Source organism: Numenius arquata, chromosome 20 (assembly GCF_964106895.1).
Source record: "Numenius arquata chromosome 20, bNumArq3.hap1.1, whole genome shotgun sequence".
In the NCBI taxonomy this organism is placed as follows: domain Eukaryota; kingdom Metazoa; phylum Chordata; class Aves; order Charadriiformes; family Scolopacidae; genus Numenius; species Numenius arquata.
Genome location: NC_133595.1, coordinates 6,223,804 through 6,239,733, shown reverse-complemented (window position 1 = coordinate 6,239,733; position 15,930 = coordinate 6,223,804).

Below are 15,930 nucleotides of genomic sequence, written 5' to 3'. Positions count from 1 at the left end.
AAAACAGGAGGCGAGGCTTACTTCCATCAGGTGGCCAGGGTCAGGGGGATCCTGTCTGAGCTCTACTTGGAGGTTGAAAGTGCTTTCAAAGACCGTCCAGCGAACGTTTTCTGTGTTTCTCCAAATCTATTTGCAAATGTAAGCGTGTGGGGCTGAGCCCCCAAAGCAGCTTTGCGTATAGCTCCAGGCTGTAAACTCATTTGAACAAAGTAAAAGGGTGTTGACATTTCACGGGGTTAAGGTGTTACCTGCGATGTGGTAATATCCTTGTGATTAAAAAACCCACACTCGTTTAATGTGGCTCTGTAACTTTCCCTTTCAACAGACACCTGGCCCTTTTATTGATTCAACTTAGCTGGGGCGATGGTTGTGTAACAGTGTCAGAAACAGACGGTAGCAAGGCCCCAGAATAAAGTCCAAATACTTGTTCTTGAATGTTTGGAGTGAATGGAAGAGATCCCTTGGAAAGTGTTGCAATTTTTCATCAACTGCAGTATCTTTGTCCAATGCAAAGGCAGACTGCTGGGGACACCAGAAGGCATGAAAAAAAATGTCATCCGTGGCTGGGCCTGTCGTTCAGGTGGATCAAAATACGATGTTTCTGCATCCCCAGCACCACAGCTGCTCAGGTGGATAGTTGCAAAGGTGTCTTGTTTCAGGAGCTGTGGAAAAATCTGCTGTAAAACCCACATGGCCGAAACTGTTTGTTTTCATCTCCACCTTCAGACAGATTTTTAAGGGCACTAAATGGTATTTTTTCCTTTGTGAAGAATGTATCGAAGTGATGCTTATTGGAGGAGGAAGGAGAGGGAATAATCAAGTCGTGCTGCTACACAAGTCAACACAGGTAAATTCCACTTCCCAGTCAGTGGAATGCGGTTGTTCTAACAGGACCTGTGTGACTGTCTAAAATATAGCAGATACCAATGTTTATACATTCGTTCTCGCTCCACAATACATGCCAGAATTCCTAGGGCTCTTTTTTTTTTTTTTTCCCCTAGTACGTTTGGGGAGAATGTACTTTTTAAGCATAAACTGGCAGAGGGGAGTCCGCAGCTATGACAGGCGTAGCGAGGAGCAGCAGTTCTCATTTCTGGAGCTTCCCAAAGCGTCAAGCACACATGAATATCGCTAAACCCCATCGAGAAAGATCGGCTGTTTACACTGGGCTTTGATGGAGTAAGTGTAATCGGGGCAAGCGGCCTGTATCCCAGCGTGTATTTCTAGACTGTACTTTGTACCGTGTGAATATTTGTAATAAATTGGGCTGTTTCGTGCATGACTTACAGCAACAGAATCACGGTGTTGTGACATTCGGCATATGTTGTTATATCTATAGGGGTTGTTGTGGTTTTGTTTGAACCAAATCTCACTGTTCTTGGTAAACCAGAGTTAAAATATTTATTTTGTTGTAGAACTAAAAATGTTTGTCAGACTTTGTTTTGGGATTTGTGACTTTTTTTCCCTTTTTTGCTGTGTTTCGCTCTTATGATCTTAGCAGGAGATGAATTGTTTATTGTCTTTATACCTGTTTAATGTTTTTATACTTCTTCTCCCTTATTTATCTAAGGAGTGCTGTCCTGACATGTGTTTCCCCAGTGTCAGACAGCCCTGGGGAACACGCACCCTAAACAGGGAAGGTTTAAATTACTCTGGGCAGGAGGAGTGATTTTGCCTGTGGCCACTATCAGAGGGAGAAGTAAAGGTCTATCCCTGGTGTCCCTCTGGAAGGCACGTTGCCTTTCTGCTCCAGCCAGCAGAGAAAGCTCGTGTCGGACTGGGCTGGAACTGGGGAAAGAAGCCAAATTAGCAGAGAAAATAGACATCATGTCTCTCGATTTGTCTCGAGTTCACTGTCACCCTGGAAAGCTCGTGGAGTTTTGATCAGCTCTTTTTATCCCCAGGACAGAGGGCTGTCCCTTAAGGACCTTCCCTGTGCATCACCAAGGTCTTTTAGCCAAAAGACTCTTAATCTTTCTTTTTTTTTTTTTAAAGAGTCTTTTAGCTCTGAAGGCTACCAGGCTGCAGTTGTATCCTGGAGCTCCAGCCAGCAGGAGCTTGTCCATCCAGCAGTAATCTGGGGACAGAATGGGTCGAAAGAGCCAAGAATCGAGCTGGGACTGGGGGCTGGTGGTGGTGAAGGTGCACAAATCTCCCGGCTCACATGGGCACGGCTCCTGGCTGGGGCTGAGACAAACACCCTGCTCTTTGGAGAGCGAGGAGAGGAATGGTGTGCCAAGAAAGGTTCCAGTGCTCCTCTGTAGTCATCAAATTTATAGTCCAAGAAAATTTAAGAACTCGGGAGTGAGTTCAGTAGGAAGAAGCTGTTTATAACAAAATAAAACCCATGCGCTTGAGCCTGTGGTTTAATTGCCAAGTGTGTTAATCCCCCCCAGTGGCACTGGCTATTTGTGGCACTCAAGGGGAGAAGTCTAAAAGAAGCACAAATTAAATGGCTGTGTTTTTTTTTATTTCTGGGTCCTTCTGGAGTGCTCAGTGCAGTATCTGTCCGAGCTGAGGCAGGAGGAGACGGTGGGGGCATCCCACTATTGAGGTCCTAGCGGAATAGGAAACAAAGAGTTGCTGCGATTTTTTTATTGAAAATGTCTAAGTTTAGAGTTTTGAGGAAACTGGAGATGAGGAAAATTCCATCTCTTCTTACTGGAACAAGTTTTTCTTACCCTCATCTTTGAGTTCTTCACAGAAGCGTTTGCCACAGAATCACCTTCAAAAAAGTTTCAAAGGTTGATAACTTGTACTTGCAGCTGTAACTTTGTCCAGGTACCATATACTAGCTCAAAAACACTTTTTAAAAGGTTATTGTGACACCCCACACAGATCAGCTGATATTTACTGCATCTTTGCTGTCCTCACCGTGCCCTTGCTCACTCATCTTCCTCCCAGCCCCTTCCTCTACAAAGGCCTCGTGTGACCTTTGCAAGGATCTCCATCAAGCTTTTAGCCTTGTATACGGTTCAGATTCAGACAAAACTCAGGCAAAACAGGATGGTTTTGTGCGGGTTGATGCTCTGTGCAGATCTCTCTCAAATGAGGGAGGTGTGTTCACTATCCAGGGTTTGGAGATCTCTCACCTGAGTGTTTCCTACCTGAGAGGTTCTTGCTTCTAAAGATACTGTTGGTGAATCCAAGCCATCTCCCAGGCCCCGACACTCCGGTTGCGGGCTCTCTCTGAGTATTTGCCCTGGCTGGGAGCTGACAGGTTATGAGGTTTTAAGCTCTATTCAAATTTCACGTTTTGTAAATGATTCCGATGCCACGCTCCGGACTGACTCCAGGGGTATTTAGGTTGGATTAGCGGCGGATCGCCTGCCTTTCCTCACTCCAGAGGAGAGAGCCCAGCGCATGTAAACTCCCCTTGAACGGCGGGCTATTAGCCGTCAAGCAAAATGATTAGTTTGTCACATAAAACTCTTGTTATAAAAGGCGCAGGTTATAAATCAGTCCCGAGGACGATGATGAAATCAGAGAGACCCTTTCCAAGGCTCTTCTCTGAGAGGAGCCTGCAGGTAGAAGCGAGCGATAGGAGGTTGGTTAAATGCTTAGTCCTCAAGGGGAACTCAAGGGTGATTTGAAAACCATTCGTAATTGGTGACAGTAGCAAAAAAAGCAGAGTAAAATTAGCCCTATATAGGCATTAATACTGTATGATATTTAAAAAATAACACCGTGTACTTTGGTATTGTAACTACTGTGCTGGAGAGGGCCTGAACAGCAGACTCCAATGAGCTGAATCTGTTGAGGTTCCACAGACAATTTGAGAGCTGGTGACCCTGTGAAAATAGAACCAAGTACCAAGAAGACCTTGAGTCTTTATTGCTTTGTGTCCTGGCCTGTATCTATGGAATGAAATTACCAAACCCTCATTGATTACAGAGCTTGTTCTCGCTCAGCAGCTTTATTTAATGCTCAGGTTAGGCTGCTGTCAATGAAGATGGAAAGGCCATTAGGGATTCAGGTGCACCATGTTCCCTGCAGGACAGCTAATTGCCTGCAGGGCTTCCAGGATTCAGTATTCCCCCAATAAATAACCAGCAGTGAAGGGCTGGGTAGGCATTTATAATAGTAGTGTTGATGAGCAGGCACTGGACCCTCGTGGAGTGGAGAAGCTGCATCTGCTGGTCAGTCATGCAATTCTACTGTTTTTTTTGATGTTTGGGGGGGAAATAGTGTTTCTTTGTTACTACTTAGATGACCTCTATCTCTAGGCTTAGAAAGGGTATAGTGTTTTTACCTCTTCTGTGGCAAGGAGTTTGGATTTAAAATAGCCTCCATGCCCTGGGTACTCCTGAGAATAGGCAGGCCATAAGAGTCGGAAACGTCTCCTCCCTTATGGCTCTTTGAAATTCTAGGACTTTGCCTTATGATCTCACATTCTTAACAGTGGAGGTGTTTTGTTTCCCTTTATCCTGAAATCCAAGATGGGAAAGATGGGCTGCCAGCTTGGGCAATGATCTTGTGCCTCTGTTGCTGAGGCCATAATATTGCAGGATAACTGACCTAGTATTAACGGAGCTTCAGCTCGGGCTGGGGCTGGTTTTGTTGCATCTTGCAGGGGCTCAGTGTGCAGGGACCAAACACGTGTCCTTTTATTATGTCTTACATTGACATTCCAAATGCAATTTGGTTCTTTACTGCAGCTTGGGGTGGTTTTTTTTGGCAAAGAAAGTGTTGTGTTTGCTGTTTGTTTGGCATAAACGTTGTTTGCATGTTTGGCTTTTCAGTGGTTTCAGTGTTTATTTCTCTTTCTGCCTGCTGTTTGCTCTCCCTCTAGCTGTGGCTGGCTTGCAGAGCACTGGAAGAGCAGATGAGGGTTGTCCCAGCTCTCTGGAAGGAGATGCTTTCCTCTGAGAACAGCCCTGGCTGGTGGGGTGGAGGCAATGATGGCGTTTGGAGCTCTGTCTGGCAGGAGGAAACTGAATAAGAGTTTGTTGTCTTGCTCTATTTGAGGAATGCTCCTCTTCACCGTGTGCTTTTTCAGAGCTTGTTTTCCTGAAGGACCTGTGGGAAGAGGTGTTAGGGACCGGCTCTGTGGGGAGCTGGATCGGCGCTGGGTCAACGAGGGGCGGAAGAACAAAGTGCCAAGAACTCAGGGTAGAAAAGGAGCAAGGCTGAGTTCTGGATGCTCCTGCTGTCTCTCACTCAGATGCTCATGGCCGATTTATAAATGCCTGACAACCTTTCCTAGCCTTTTTTTAGGCAAAACATAACTGAGATACCCTGCTAAGACCAGGAGCATCCCTCCAGTGGGCTCTGGCCGGCAGGTCCCGCGGGCAGGCGAGGGCAGCCTGTGTCCTTAAGCACAAGCTGGGTCTGAAGGTAGGCACAAAGTGCTTGGCAGTACTGACTCCACCACTAATTAGCTGTGATGCTTGTGTGGACGGGAAATCAAGTGTCAGTAGATGGGAGAGTACTCTGCCGGGTAGCTCTAGTTGCGAGAAAAAAAAATATAAAACAATCTGAGCCAATTTAAATTGGCTGAAAACTGTCCTTAAAACTCTCTCAGGTGTCTCCTTTGACGGGGTACTGAATGTTTGCGCTGTGTGTGTGTGTGTGTTACACCTGGAATCTAACAAAACTTTACAGGATGATGAAGTTGAGGTGGGTTGTTTGTTTGTTTGTTTGTTTTTGTTTAAAGCGAAGCTCTCAAAGGCTGTTGAAATTATCAAACCTTCTTTTTCCCAGCAAAGGGTGCTGGGAGCTGCCAGTAATCTATAAAACAGGAATGACAGTCAGTCTGGGGGAAATGATCTCAAACGGTATAAATATCCCCAAGCAGGTTTTGGTTTTAAAGTTTTATGAAGTGATAGAGATTCTGGGGATGTTTTTACAAGAGGCTGGGCAGTGAGGAGCGGGGCAGCTCTCATGGGTAGCTGCGTTGTTGCCCTCAGGGTTGAAGCCTGTGTGCTAGATAGGACCGTTTGAGATGGTGGTGGTTGTATCCCGAGGGGACACACGCTTGCCTGTGGGAGCAAGTGTCTCAGAGCAAGAGAATAGAAAATCTGGGCTCTCTGTTGAGGAGAGACTGAGGGAGCTGGGGGCGTTCAGCCTGGAGACAAGGAGGCTGAGGGGAGACCCTCTCGCTCTCTACAACTCCCTGAAAGGAGGGTGTAGCCAGGTGGGGTCGGTCTCTTCTGCCAAGTCACAGGCGATGGGACAAGAGGGAATGGCCTCAAGTTGTGCCAGGGGAGGTTCAGATTGGATATTATGAAAAATTTTTACCTGGAAAGGGTTATTAAGCATTGGAATGGGCTGCCCAGGGAAGTGGTTGAGGCACCATCCCTGGAGGTGTTCAAAAGATGGGTTGACACGGTCCTTAGTGACATGGTTTAGTGATGTTTCTTTTTATCAGAGTTAGGTTGATGGTTGGACTAGATGTTCTTAAAGGTCCCTTCCAACCTAGACAATTCTTTGATTCTTTTTCCAGCACTCCCATTGACCTTGGACAAATCCCCTCATTCTTTCTATGTCCTATCCAGTTCGGCGCTAGCCCTTCAAGAAAGGGTCTTTGGTGGGTTACAGCAGCCTGGTGGGTTACAGCAGCCTGGTGTGTTTAGGCTCACACCGGGTTAATGAGTGCTAGAGCTCTCTTAAGTTGACCTTAGGTATCATCTACTATCCCTGATGACCAGCAAGAACATCGTCTTTGTGAAGAGTGCTCCTGCTTTACAGGTGTGAATAACTCCTGTTAACAATGCCACAGCTTGTGAGGGCACCAATTTCCTCCTGATGAGAGGGACCAGGGGTATTAATTAAATTCAGGGCTTCTGCAAAAGGGGACGAGCGCTGAAAGGTCGTGTCTTCCACCCAGGGAAAGAGTCATCACCCTTCCTGAAACCTCCTGATGAAAATTAATTGGAAATTTCCTAGGAGTGGGAGGAGTGTCTTCTCTGAAGCCTTTCTGGGTAACTCCCCCCCGACGACTACATTGCTGCCTTTGCATTGCCAGAGGTGTTCTGTTCGAGGTGAGGAAATGCTGATGATATTTCCAGTTTCAACCACAGGCAGGAGCTACTGGAAATGTCGTCCCTCTGAAGGTTCCCGTCTCGCCATGCTGTTTTCTGTGGTTTGGATAAATCCGTGCAACTAGATCTGCACCTGGGCTAACGCAGTAAAACGAGGGGGCCATTCAGAGGTTCTGGTTGCCACAGCGGTGGGTGCCCAGGTAGATCACAACACTTGGTGATCGCTTGTTGCTGGTTCCTAACCTTGTCATTACCTTTAACTGCAGGGCATCTGAAACTGGAATTTCAGACTTCTACCTCTTTGATCTCCTCCTCGCTCTCTCGTGTTATCGTGATTAATGACAGAGTATTTTAAAAATGCTGCGGTGTCTGACTAATGGGATCTGAGGGGTGTGCAGAGCTCCTGACTTCCTCCCGTTGCAGACCTGTGAAGTGAGTGGAGAAGAGTTTATTTTCCACTTTGGTTTGTGAGAGCTTTTGAGTGCCTGGGGCAAGGAGGGGGTTAATATTCTCTGCTGTCTTAAAAGTAACTTTTTTTTTAAAATTAATTAATTGCGTATCTTTCATGGTCAGAAAAAGAAACTAAAGTATGTGTGATATCCAAATTCTGCACATAAAAATCCCATTTTGTAATAATGAAATGTATCGGGTTACTTATCTGGAGGCTATTTGTCTTGCAGTAACACACACGTAGCAGCCAGCAAGTGCCTCCGTGTCCTGCACATCTTGTCACCGCAGTGGTGACCGTGTGAGGCTGTACCCGTCACACGCGTCCCGATGGGCTTCTTCACACCACAGGGGACCAGGGGCCGTACAGGGAGCTCAGAAGGCATTCACTCGTGTCACCCTGGGTCTCTGTACCAGGAAAAACATCCCCTTTTCCAAAAAAATCTGGAGGGAGCTAGGTAGCCCAGAGCCACGGGCAAACTACAGTCAGTCTGACTCCTGCAGATCTGGTATTTGTGGAATTGGTCTGTACTTACATATTTACTATTTCCTTTAAAGAAAAATGCCGGGGAAAGAGGGAGAGGATGTCAGACAGCAGTGCTAGACATCTCAGTGCTGGATCTCCAGCCGTTGCCCCTTGCCTTGCGAGGGCTCAATGGGTTACATTCTTCTTGCTTTCCCCCCTGTTTTAAGCAAATAGGAGCTGGAGCCTTAGGGTGTATTAGAGCCTGATAGGGATCTTCACCGATAATGCTATTCTGGGCTATACCCGAGGAAGCCATTAGCTTAAAACTCACAATGAGCAGGATCTGATAAGAGGGGAGGCAGAAGGTGGATGAGGGGGAGAGGATTTGCCTTCGTGCCAGGTATTGCTCCCCTCCAGAGGCCACAGCCGCTGCCGGGGGACTGAACAAGAGGGGAAGGGGATGGAAAGCTGGAAAGCTTTCCACAGGCTCGGCAGGTATGTGGGAACTGCCGTCTGTGCAGCCGGTGTTGGGGTGTATGAGAGGACTGAAGAGTCAGATGTAGGTGCACGCACGCATGCCCACTATATCCTCTCTGGAAGCCGGCTACCTGCCCGAGGATCCCAGTTCTCCTCCCATGCTCACCCCTGCCTCATTTTCCAAGCCATCATCACACAATGGCAGGGGTTGGAAGGGACCTTCAGACATCATCCAGTCCAACTCCCTGCCAAAGCAGGTTCACCCAGAGCAGGTTGGACAGGAATGCGTCCAGATGGGTTTGAAATTTCTCCAGAGAAGGAGACTCCACAGTTTCTCTGGGCAGCCTGTTCCAGGGCTCTGACACCCTCAGAATACAGAAACTTTTCCTCATGTCCAGACGGAATTTCCCGTGTTCCAGGTTGTGCCTGTTGCCCCTTGTCCTGTCACCGGGCACCACTGAGAAGAGCCTGGCCCCATCCTCTTGACACCCACTCTTTAGATATTGATGAGCCTTGATGAGATCCCCTCTCAGTCATTAGTGATGTTTAAGCTATCTAAATGTCTGCGTTTAAATGTCAGCTCTCATTGCTTGGAGTAAAAATAGCAGGAGTTAAGAATCGCTGTTTAAGGCCTGATGAGCTCTAGCCACATGAAAACAAGGTGCCATCCAAAGTCAATCCCCTCTGCAAGCCACCACCAGCGCTTCAAAGCAGCACATGGGATGTTCGTGGACCAGGTTTCTCATTCACCTGGGGCTCTGCCACCTTTCCTTGCCCAGCTCTGCTGCCGGACGATGGGACTCGGCCACTACACACCGTGCGCCGCAGAAGCTGGGCTGAGCATCTTGGAAACCACCATCTCCAGAAGGGGCAGTTCCAAACGAGCTCTGTCTCCACTGGACCACTGAGACCAACCTCCTCCTTCCAGCTGGCCCAGCGAAACCTCCAGGATTGCTCTGGCTTCCCCCTTCTCCTCTCGTGCCCGGTGGGATCACACAGGCATTTGGGGTCACAAGGAATGTGCTGTTTTGACTCGGAAAGCTCAGCGGGAGCATTTGCTGAAGACACAGTGCAGTTGTATCAGGCCCAAAAAAAGGAGGGGGGTGGGTGGGTGGGTGGGGAAATGGAAAAAATGACTGTTTCCAACTGCAGCCAGGTTCTTGCTTCCCATGTCCTGGTCCTGCCAGCAGCCTTGCCCGGGGACGGCTGCCGCAGTTTAATGACCCTAACGAAACGGCGGAGCGTGGCGTGGAGCCGCTGAGTCTCCCTTGGTTTGTCACAGGCTCTGCACGGCCCAGGAGTCGCTGCTGCTCCTCTTGCCCAAGCGGCAAAAAGGAGCCGTTGTGTCCTGTCCCTCCTGTTTTGTGCCTCCGAGAGGAAATCGCTCTACACTGTCCTTCTCAGCATCGGCTTTTGGTCACTCACGGAGGCACGGAGAACTTGCTCTGACCTGGCAGAGCTATTTTCATGCTTGGTTTTTAGCTATGGCCTTGGAGAACTATGCTAGAATGGCTTTTTCTGGGGGGGTACATGGCTTCGTTCCACGCTGCGTGGGCTCCCGTTTTGACTAGAGGTTTCAGTAACTGCCTCCCCTGCTTCCCTGCACAAAAATTCAGTCTCATCCAATTAATAATTGTGGGAGGTAGGATGCCTGAGGTCAGCTCTGTTTGTTTGATGGTTTCAGGCAGACCATTTAACTTCTTTCTAGATGGCTGGTTACTCTTTCTTGTTTTGTTTTGTTACAGACTTTTTTTTTTTTTTTTTTTTTTTTTTTTGAGGATATTCATAAATTGCCTGCTTTTACCCGGATGCTTTTGTTCTTTAAATCTGTAGGAACTTAGATACATCTGAGACCTTCACATTGCTGCCAGGTTTAGTTAAAATGTTTAGTTAGAATTACATGCAGACATCAGGCATGATCTTATTTCTCTAAGAAACTGGGAAATCAGCACTCAGAAAGCTGTGAGTGACCGTTGTCTCTTATCACTGTAGCTACATACAAGCCGTGTGGAAAAAGATAACGTGGTGACTGACTTCTGTGTAATATTTTCACCCCAACACGCCTCGCATCCTCTGGGAAAGGATTTCTTTTATTTATTTTAAATTCCAGACAAACCCCTGATCCTCAAAGGGCCGAGTGCTCCCTCCTGTATGGTTTGGCATCTCAACTGCCTTGGGAACCAAGGCTCCTTGGAGTAAAAAAGAAGCCTGGGACAGAGACTGGATCAGGATTTGAGTGTATCTGGGTGAGCTTAGGCCAATTTATAAATGAGTCAGCCCTTACCCAACATTACAAATCCCATCAGCTTTTCCCAGACTAGATGAGTTGATTAAAGGGATTGGAAAAGCAAAACACCACCACCACCACCCCCCCCGACAAAGTAACTCTGTTGGATTATTCAAAGGTGAAGTGACAATGCGATAACAGCTAGAAATGATCTTTGTCTCCGCCAATAACGCTGGATGGGGCTCTGACCTCTGGAGAGAAACCTTACCAGCCTCCCACGCTTTCTGGATGCGTTACTCTGCCGCCAGCTTAATCCCAAGGGCTCCCAGTTCCATTCCTGCAGCACACAGATAGGAGATGACTAGAGGGACTAGGTATTTGAAAAGGAAAAGGTGCCCCGGGATGTGTGGAAGTGAAACGCAAACCAAACGCAAAGGGCTTTTCTGAAGGACAGTGACCTGGATGCTGGGAAGCTGATATGGATGTAGAAGGCTTCCTCCCAGCCTGGCCGTGCGCTGCTGCAGCTGGTTCTGCAACACTGCATTTCCATGCACCATCTATTTATTCAGCTCTTTGCCTTTACATTAGCGCTATTTGCTTTACTGCGGCTCGAATCTCCGGCTCATGCAACGCAGATCAGCTTCTAACCAAATTCAATGAAGCCATTTACTACACGGAACAAATCTGGGTAGATTGTTAGTCCACCCATCTGTATAGGAAATCAAAAAGAGCTTGAGTGAGACGATGTCATCTGTAGGACAGAAATGGAGAACAAGAAGCGAGTATGCCCCAAACTAGGAGTGGGACTGTGGAGGGCTGTGACAGGGTCCGGCTGGCCCTATGGGACCCTCCAAGGTGTGTTCTTTCCCAGTGGGAACCCAGACAAGGGTGATGCAACGCAACAGTGATGCTGGCGAAGCGGCAGTGGAATCCAGTGAGGAAACGACGTGCTGTTACTCATCCAGCTCTCAGCCCAAGGGAATTATTCCTTGACTTGACTCAAGGGAACTCCTTGACTTTTGAACTCGCCAGCATGAATTTTAGTGAAGTTTGCGCAGATTGATGGTTCTTTTCCCACATTGATAAAGACAAACAGGCTTGAAACAAGATATTGTACCTCCCCTGAAAGGTCATGCCGTGGACACTGATGTCTGGGGTGGCAATAAAGAGTCAGGGAGATTGAGGACCACTTATTTCACTGGAGCAAGACACTCGCTGGTAGGAGGGAATTAAAGGCTGCCTTTTGGCCAAATAGACAGGATCTGTAAATCTCCTTCTGAAAGCTCTGGTAGCCTGAAAGGGGGCTGGAGGAGGCTGCTGGGATCACAAAGCTGAGGATAAGGACATAGGAGTGAGCCTGGCTGGCTCTAGGAATGGGCTGGAGACATGGATGGAGGCAACAGGGAATTTAACTCTCATTGCTAGTTTCTTAATTATTAGTGATCCAGGAAGGTTTGGGTTTGCTCAGAGAAAACACGTGTAAAGTGATCCCTCCTGCCAGATCTCTTTGGATAAGGCTTTGCTAGAGGAGGCTGGGGGTAGGGAGAAAAAGCAAAGTTCCAAATCTGATCTTATACTTCCAAGCCTGACTTTACTCCCAGCTGTACTTGCTTGCTCTCCTGGGGGATGTCTGCTGGTTTCCTGAAAACACATCCTTCCTAGAAAGAAACAGTCTAAATCTCTCCCATTAGCTATTTGTCTTGGATTGTCTCATATGGCAAACAGTCTGTTATGATTAGATATGAACATAAAGATATCTGTGGAGAGAGGATTGTAGGGAAAGATGAATATGAAACGCAGGGAAAGCTTATCTTGGAGAAATAACCCCAGAGGAGGCTGTTCCCACCTGTTTGTTTACAAATAAAATGAGAAGAGAGAAAACACCGGGTTTCTGAAGAGGAAAATAAATATTTTTTTTCCTATTCTAGACGGAGTTTGGGATAGGCACAGAGAGGAAAATGGGAGTCCTTTGCCAAAGCACCTGTGAAGAAGGCAGGGATGGACTAGGGAGGGAGGGTGCCGGCAGGGAATGGGGACACTTTGCTGCAGCATACGGCTAGTGATCATACCAGCCACCAACTGCTTCTGCTCAGCCACGTGTTGGAGTTACGTGCCATAAGTGCTTGGCCATGAGGGTTTTGTCACACCTGGCTGTCTAAGGACAAGGAGCACTTGCTGCTGTTTCAATACAGTCAGTCTCCACAGCTCTCTTGGGCTGTAGGAGTCGTGCTAGGGAGCATAAGCATAAAAGAATGTCCCGCTAAGCCCTGTGCTGCAGCACAGGGTGGTTTTTCTGTCATGTTTGTTCATTCTTCAGGGTTGTGGAACTGCTACACCTGTTTTTTAAACAGTTTCTACCTAGGAGAAAGGAGTGTGCAGTTCTGAGCCTCCCAGGGTGACGTAAAAGTAGCAATAGCTTCACCTTGCGTTGTGTTTTTCACTGTGATGTTTTAGCATCTCCTCCATTTATGTCCGTTTCATCGCTTTTAGCAGTTACGTGCAGTTGTCAGAAACAAATAGGAAACCAGCCTCAATGTTGCCGTCCTTTCGGATGCCTTAATGAGGCGTTTAGGAAATGAAACTGCCCAGGAGGATCTGCCAAAGGAAGGAATAGCACCTCCTGGAAATGCTTGTCCCTCCCAAGACTCTGCAAACAGCCGGGCCATGATGTATTGTCTGCACCGAAAAACTCTCATCTTTAGTGCTTTTACCTCCCGGTGTGTGTCTCGGTGGGATGGTGCTACCCACTAGGTAGCACAACCCAGAGAAAGCTGGGCAGTGGCACTGGAGTGACGGGGTCCTCTGAAGCCTTCCCGTGGTTTGTGTGGGCATCTACAGACACACAGCCAGTAGTGATTAGTTTTCACCATAAACCCTCATTAGCAACCAAGACTCGAAACATTCCTGCCCAGAAAAGAAAATTACAAGAGAAAGAGTGAAAATAAAACTCTGCCCCAAGTGACATTTATACTCAATAGGGAAAAGACTTGGAAAACTTCTGAACCTACTTACCGCTGGTTTTTCGTTGCCAGTGGGAGCCGACTAACCCAAACCTGTAACAAAGATGGAATAAGAGTCAATGAAAGAACTGCTTACTCACTGACAAGTCTGCAAATTTATATTTCATTATTCAGCTGGCACAAAAGGCCCTCCGTTCCTCCAAATAATTAGCTGCCTGGCACTCCTCGGGGGCTTCAATTACGCACCTGTATAAGTATTTGCCAAATCAGCACCTCAGAAGAGAATCAATAAAGGCTACATAAAACATGTTTCTTTAAATAATCAGTTCAGTGATATTTTGCCGTTGCCTTACTCATAAAGGTGCAGCCTTTCCACTCTAATGGGTATTACCTTCATTTCAGGCCAGCCTTACAGCCTGAGCGTGTTTGCTTTGGGTAGAAACTGCAGAGGCCAAGGGGGAACTTTAGAAAAATTTAGGTTCGTGTAATTGTGGCTGCTTTTAGCTTTCACGGATTCCAATAAAAGCAGAAGTCTGATTCCTTAAGCACCTTTTTTAAAAGCTTGTGCTACTCACGAAGAGGGTAACCGGTTAATATTATGGTGCTATGGGCTGTCTGGAACTTCTCTGAAGCTGTAAGAGTAGGACCCGCTCGTCATTCAGGAGAAATGTAAGAAGCTACAAAGGTCCTTTAGAAAATCAGGTCACTGGAACTGTTGGAGTCATCAAATCACAGGGCCTGTGTAAGGCACCCCAGGGCTGAGCTGTGTCCATGGGGCTCAGGCACAGGATGGGGCTGTGGAGTTGGGGAGGGGGGGGGAAGAGAGAGAGCAAAAGAGGAAAGATGGTCAGAAGGACCACAGAGGCAGCGAGAACACATCAGACACGGGCCGTTAAGTTTGAGAAGAACCAAGCATGAGTATTTGGGCAGAATGTGAGCTGAGAAGCAGAAAGAGCCCGTGTGCTCTGGGTGATGTCTGCTGGCGTGTAGGGGCGCTGCAGAAGGCAGCCAGAGTGAGCAGACAAAACTGGAAACCCAAAGTCCTCCTCCTGACTTGCTGAACACGTGCCTAAGTGTTTGCCAGGTCTGAACGAGAAGCCTAAATGAGAAGAAATATATTTGTTGTTAAAATTACTCTTGTGTTAATATAGAGCTACGTTAAGATGGTGCCTTTGTGAAACAAGTGGGCAAAAGACAAAACAGTGAATAACTTGCATTGTAATATACACCAGTAATATTGTATATTATTTTATATTACTACATCAGCATTATGTTATATGAAAACAACCTAATGCTGCGTTATTAATTTATGCTTTATATTGGGAATGGAGCTGGTGGGGGCACCAAGCTGTTAGCGATTAGTGTAAGAAAAGACAGGATTTTGGATGCTCGAGCCATGTAATTTGTCTGAGACTGTGAAGCTGAAAGATCAAGACAAAAGCCCGGCTGTATCCACTGTGTTTTGTTGGTTACCCTTGGACAGGACGCAGGTAGCAAGCTGTTGAAGCCCTGACAGCAGAAAGGGCTTCTCAAACCAGCTTTGTAAAGGTACGAGCAATAACTTATAGTATAATGTCAGGGAGATTCAAGACCAGAAGATGCAGATTACCCAACTCTGTATTTTCCGTGAGCAGCCAACAGAGTTGGTTTGGTAACAACAAACCTGCAAGTATTGTTTGCTGCTTCTTCATCTCTGGGGTGGGGGTCTCTAGGGCCGTGAATCTGCCCATCTCCCTGGCTGAGAACCCCGGCTGCTGCAGGGAAGAGGGTGCAATGCAGGAGGGAGGGAAGGAGGCATCACACGGGCCGCGTGTCAGGAGGGTGGTAAAAAAAAAAAAAGGAGTCTCTTTTTCCAAACCAACATCGTTAAGGAAAAAAAAAAAAAAAAAAAGGCAAATCACAGCGTCTGCAAAGAAGCCCTTGAGGACAAAGATGGGAACAGGGTTGGGCAATGCAACAAATAGACCATTTTTCATCACGATCTCATAATTGCTGTCTTGTTCCCAGTCTGCTCTTATGATAGACTTTGCAATACCCACTGGGGACTCTTCTAGGACACAGCACTGTGAGCCAGAACCTCATTTTAGCATTATACCAGGGAAACTACGCTAGGCAAACTGGAGCCACGGTGTCAAGTTTGGATCCAAAGTCCTCTTTTTTTTTTTTCTTAATATATTTTTTTAATTTTTTTTTTTTTTTCCTTTTGGCTCCAGAAGCCCAGAGCAAGGAATGTAAATTGGCTTTGCAGAAGTATGTCAATTTTGGTGCCAAAGTTTCATTTGATATCATCTCTGTCTGGCACCTACACAGCAGGTGCTTCCCAAGATGACCTGAGGCACATGGGGCGCAACACAAACCCCGGGCTGAGCT